The sequence below is a fragment of the Palaemon carinicauda genome, chromosome 25, assembly GCF_036898095.1.
Source record: "Palaemon carinicauda isolate YSFRI2023 chromosome 25, ASM3689809v2, whole genome shotgun sequence".
NCBI lineage: Eukaryota > Metazoa > Arthropoda > Malacostraca > Decapoda > Palaemonidae > Palaemon > Palaemon carinicauda.
Genome location: NC_090749.1, coordinates 33,308,961 through 33,315,705, shown reverse-complemented (window position 1 = coordinate 33,315,705; position 6,745 = coordinate 33,308,961).

Below are 6,745 nucleotides of genomic sequence, written 5' to 3'. Positions count from 1 at the left end.
TTTTCTCAGCGTTCCATGAAATGTCGTCACATTTCATAAATAATATTCAGACATATTTAGAAATAATTAAGTTTGTGATTTTTCATATATTTGTTCTCAAAAGACAGAATTGCTGGGATAGTCGTTTATTCAATATATATTCTAAGATGTGAAAATAGATGTAGCTATTTTCAATTTATATTTTCGAATTGGAAAAGATGATTTCAGTTCTCATTGAGTGGTTTACATAAATCCGGTCTTATTACAACATTTGCACTTTTCCTTATGAATTTAAATGCCACTCAAAAGTGGCAAAGGCAAGGGACAGTGACATTGCCCTATCATGCAGGACAATGCCCTAGAGACTGACTGACCATATACAAACATGATCAGTGCCTAAGGCCGCACTCTCCACCAAAGCTAGGACCAAGGAGGGCCAGACAATGGCTGCTGATGACTTCGCAGATAGACCTATAGGCTTCCCTAAACTCTCATCCTCAGCTCAAAAGGATGGTGACGCTACAGACACTACAAAGAACTACCGAGCTTGGGCGGGACTAGACCCCAGTCTGGCAGATCACCAGGCAAGAGTGTGGTGGAAATATTTAGTCTTACTCCACCAAATAGAAAAGGAAATTGGAAAATCTATTTTTTCTTCTTATATGCAAAAAAAAGGAGCAGACTCATCTATTTTCAATCTCTATCCTAAAAATGGGAAACGCTAGTCCATCGAACCTTTATCAATAGTCCCAAAAAGGATAAAATTCTCTCTACCACTCCAATATCTATTTTCAACAGGAAATTTGGAACACATAATCTATTCCAAATTTCAGTTTAAGAGTGAAACAGATTTTAGAGACACCAGGAAATGTGTTCAATACGGAAATAATCCTTAAAAAGAAGAACGAGGAAAAACACGGAATATATCAATATATGGTTACAATCTTTGTCAGTCTTTTTTTTTTTTTTTTGATTGACGGGATGTTGGCAAAGAAGGATGGATTAGCGGCCATAAATCTTAATAATCATTGGTACCCGTCAGTTTATTCATGTACCTGCGTGAAAATTGATAATATAATCTTCCATTCATAAATTTCCTGACTGCTTACTATAATTATTTGTAGTTATATATTTTTTCTGTTATGAAAAAATAGAACTTATTCATTTTGTTTTGTACTCAAGAAAATACTTTTATTATTTAGCGTTCTAATTATTCATATATTCAGGTATGATTATATTCATATATTCTATATACCTTAGAAAATGTTAAATTACCTGACTATTATTAAGCAGTTGTGAATTGAACAGATAATGTGATTATAAAAAGCATATGTACTTGTATAATATATATATATATATATATATATACACACACAGACACACACACTGCACAATATATATATATATATATATATGTATATATATATATACTGTATATGTATATTTTATATATATATATATATATATATAGGTAGATATATATATATATATATATATTTATATGTATATATATATATACATATATATATATATATATATATATATGTATATATATACATACTGTATATCTATTTATATATACGCTCCTATTTTTTATAATCTCATTATCTGTTCAATTTTGCAACTGCATAATGATAATTCAGGTAATTTAGCATTTCCACTGACAGATTTTGTTGTACATACTGTACCTATAACTAAGGTATCCCTCTATTCTTTGAGAGGCCTAAAGATGGGATTAAGTAAACCCAAAATATAGTTTCCAATTAAGTTACTCAACTATTTCTTAGTTATTCCTTTGAGAATATTATCTATCCAAATATAATACAGAGTTTGGTAAAGAAATACTCAATCTAAATCGAGTTATATTCCAGGCTTTTAATACAGGTTTTAAATACGCCGGGACCTTTATTAATATGAGCTTCTTTAATAAAATCAATTGCGTATTGAATAAGGCAGTAGAGCTGTTTGTGAGGTACATAATTTCCCTACAAATGTAATGTACTAACAGATTCTCTACCACAATATATTTGTTATGCATTTCCAGTTATTTATTGTATAGTCGGATATGTACATCTTTTTACTATATAAGAAATTCAGTATTGATTATAATCCTAATATTCCCGCGATGTCATTCAATATAATGAACATTAATGTAATTACAATTAATACTTTATCAGTGGCAAATATAACATATTTTATAATTGATGGAATTAATAATATGGCAATGAATATGATATGCCTTGAACAACAATTTTCATATTAAACCCAAAACTAAAAATATAAATATGCTTTCGATTAAAGATGAAATTAGAAAAAAACAAACACAAGATTTTACACGAAATAAGTTTATTTTAATGATATATTTTATAACAAATAATTAGTGGGAAAATCAACAACTGAAAGTATACAAAAATCTGAACAGACAGATATAAATTAAAGAAAAATACCATAAAATATGTTTATTCCAATAAAAGATTTTATGAAAATTAATCATGGGAGAAAAGCAACAACTATAAGAATAAAAAACATTCTGAACAACAGACACAAGGAACACCCTATATATAGACTTCTGGACCAGAGACCCGACCAAAGAATTCCCTAATTCCCCCAGGCTAAATCCCCTACAATTCCCCCACAATTACCTAGACCAGCCAAGTATGACACCTCTCTCCTGGCTAAATGATGCTGACATTCGAAAGGCCAATTGGAACTCCAGGTAAATGTTGTGAGGTGCATTAAGTGAGGACCATTAGGGAGAAAGGAAGTAAGGTGGGGAGGGGGGTTGGTTCAAGGGAGGACCACTAGGTAGAAGGTAGGGTAAGGTAGAGGTTAGGGAGAATAGGTGAAATGGTCCTATGGGATCCAGGTTGCCAGAGTTATCTCATCTGCCTGGAAATAAACTGCTTAATTTTCCAACAATTTGAAATTAACACTTATCCAAGTCTTTTTTTTTTAGATGAAGGGAAAGAGGGAGGAGAGAGAGAGAGAGAGGAGAGAAGGGAGAGGGGAAGGGAGAGGGAAGAGGATTACAAGATTGTATTAAGACAGCAACGATTAGAGAATGTGTAGTTGATTATTTAATTGCAAGGCTCTTGCGGATGGTTTAGTTCTAGGTAGCATGTGTGAGGCTCTCACTCTCTCTCTCTCTCTCTCTCTCACTCTCTCTCTCTCTCTCTTATATATATATATATATATATGTATATATATATATATATATATATATATTAAAGAGCAAGTCTCTAGGTATATATATATATATATATATATGTATGTATGTATGTACAGTATATATACATATATATGTATATTTATATATATATATATATATATATATATTAAAAACCTTTTCCGAACTCTAAATTAAAAAATATTTCATGTAAGTTAAACTTTATCTTTCAAAAAAATATCTGTATCATCAGTGGAACCATTGGGCCATGGTCATTGGCTTTCCCATACCAAAGCGAGTATTAATAGCTTTTTCTAGAGATCTATTCATACATTTAATCTATTTCGATTCCTAAAATCGTTACTATTAAATAGCAGTTTCTATTTTATTTACAAAATTTTGTCTGTGCTCAGATCTGTTTTCTATCTAGTGTGGTATTAGTGATTTTCAGGTGTTTTATATATATATTATAATATATATGTATATATATAAAATATATATATATATATATATATAGATATAAATATATATATATTATATATATATATAATATATTTATATATATATATACATATATATATATTATATATATAAATATATATATATATATATATATATATAGATATAATTATATATATATATATATATATAATATATATATATATATATACATATCAAAATATATATATAAATATATATATAAATATATATATAAATATATATATAATATATATTTGTATATATATATATATATATATATATTTATAGATACATATATATTATATATATATATACATATATATATATATATATATATACATATATATACATATATATATGTATATATATATATATATATATTTATAGATACATATAAATATATATATATATATATATATATATATTGGATGCAAATCTTTATGGTGACTTGATTTCGAAGATAATTCTTTTCCTGTGAAAACTATCAAATACGTGCTACCACTTCTACCACCATTTCTAATAGTAATCATTAAAATAATAGATGAATCAGTAGAACTTCCAAAAGCTCAAACTCGCACCAAATGTTTTTATGTCGAACAGGCTTACATAAGTTCTTTTATAGTTTATATATCAAATATATGTTGTAATGATAATAATGTTTGTAAAATATTTTATTTTAATTATCATTACTTATATGTTTATTTATTTCCTTATTTCTTTCCTCACTGGGCTATTTTTACCTGTTGGAGCCCTTGGACTTATTGCATCTTGCTTTTCCAACTAGGGTTGTAGCTTAGCCAGTAATAATAATAATAATAATAATAATAATAATAATAATAGTAATAATGATAATAATAATAATAATAATAATAATAATAATAATAATAAGCAAGGGAAAATGCGGTTTTTAAGGCCTGATGTAATATGACCTTTTTTATGGCAAATCTTTCAACGTCGAGCGCTAAGGGAAAGGTTTAGTTTCCTTCGACTCCATCTCGACCTTCCCAAAGTCCATCAACTTTGCTGAAATTGGATTTTGCAATGATGGTGCTTTCCCTGAATTTACTGATCATTGCCAAATTCTCTCTCTCTCTCTCTCTCTCTCTCTCTCTCTCTCTCCTCTCCTCCTCTCTCTCTCTCCTCTTCCCATTTGTCCGCTGCTATTTTATTTAGTTATTAGAATAACCTTTTAAATATATAGCAACCAAACATCCTAATTTTATATGGAAGCTTTTAGGCTGAAATTTGGTTTTTTTTTTTTTCAACTGCATAAGGAATAGATTGCCCCACATTCATGTTTACTCACATGTTTATATGGAGTTTATTAAACTCAATTTTATATAAATTTATATACAAGATATTTGATCCAATCATGGAATTCAAATATATATATATATATATATATATAAGAGAAACGCGAAATTAAGAGAAAAAAGTTCCATTATTAGACGATATTTTCACGAATTATCAATGGTACAGTTGGACAAAGGAGTTCCTAGTACACCTCTCTCAACAGAGTAGTGCACCCTGTGTTTAGCCCCTCCTATTACCTCTGCCATCTCTCCTTACCTAATCTGTTTGGTTACTTGCCGCGAAGTAAGGGCGCGAAAGGGTTTACTTCTTCGAAGCGTGGTGTGCCAGGGACTCTAGAGTCCAACTGTACATGTGCAGTAAGAATACAGAGAAAATATCTTATAGGGATCTTCACCAACTTGGCCATTTATTCAATCATGGAATAATGTTTGATTTAGCTAAATTCAAAAGTGGAGATCGGTAAATTTTGATTTAAGTCATATATAAATAATAGAAATCTTCCACTCAAGATTATATGGAAGCCGCGACAATGTATTTTCCCCAGAGGGGTTAGTGCCGTCAGTCCACCTTGCAAATTGCACTGAAGGTATTACCATAGGTCTTTGTAGTGTTCTGTCGGTTACCTATACTCCAATTTTTTTACCGAGGCGCATTTACACCGACTTGCAGGGGTGCCCTTTTAGCTCGGAAAAGTTTCCTAATGGCTGATTGGTTGGACAAAATAATTCTAACCAATCGAGTAAGTGCAAATGCGCCTCAATGAAAAAAAAAAATTGAGCATATCACATCCATTTTTTAGTTTTCTATTTTGTTTCCTTTCCCGCTACGGACAGGCCAGGCAAGTCCTAATAACGAACTAGCCTACTAATTTCCCCCCTTGCGGTCCAACCGCTTTTCACTTTCACTACTTATTGAACCCTGAATGACCTACCAAATATCTAATCAAACCGATGATATATTTAACGGCTCTGATGAGACACGCTGTGGAAAATAACCCCCCCCCCCACCACACCCACACACTCAAACACCAATTTAAATCCGTCGAGAGTTGTTGCTTTTGATCAGATCACAGTCTTTCATGTCGTACGATCTAATCTTAGATTTGGAATACTTCGATTTAATTAGGGATCGGGAATGCTAGGATTAGGTTCTGAACTTGGCATGCGACAAGGTCTCGAACTTGGAAAGCGACAGTTGCTCTTCTGTGAGGTGGGAGGTTATCGAATCCAAAGTTCAGGGCTGAAAGCTGTCTGATTTTCGGAATTCTGCTGGAAAATCTCTGGTGCCTAAGAATCTAGTGGTGCAAAAATGGGAGGGGATCAATGAGAGAATGATTTTATTTTTTTTTTCTGAAGAAGAATAAACTGTTTCTTGCCAATGGAGTCTTGAAGTAAACGGCGAAAAGTCTTTGTTAGGCAAAAATAAATTTTGAAACCGATTCCGTTCTTATGTTATATTGAACATAAAAGTCTTACACTTATCAAACGGTTATTAAAATCCTAATGATCTCGATATAGAGTAGTGTCTTTTGTCATAACAAAACCGATGTTTAACTATGTTTAAGTGCCATTTCCAAACCCAAACGAAATGTGTTCCCAGGCCCAACAAGCTAGCATTAAAGCAGTGACGTCACGTCACTCTCAAGGGCTATAAACGTACAGGGAAGGCAAAAGTTTATTAGAAATTCCATATTTGATTGGAATGAAGTGGCCCTTTGACGCCGAAAATATAATTTGATCATTACTTAGTTGTGTGTTGGATTAATTTAGGTATTCGTGGAGATATATAATTCCAATGGCCGTCACT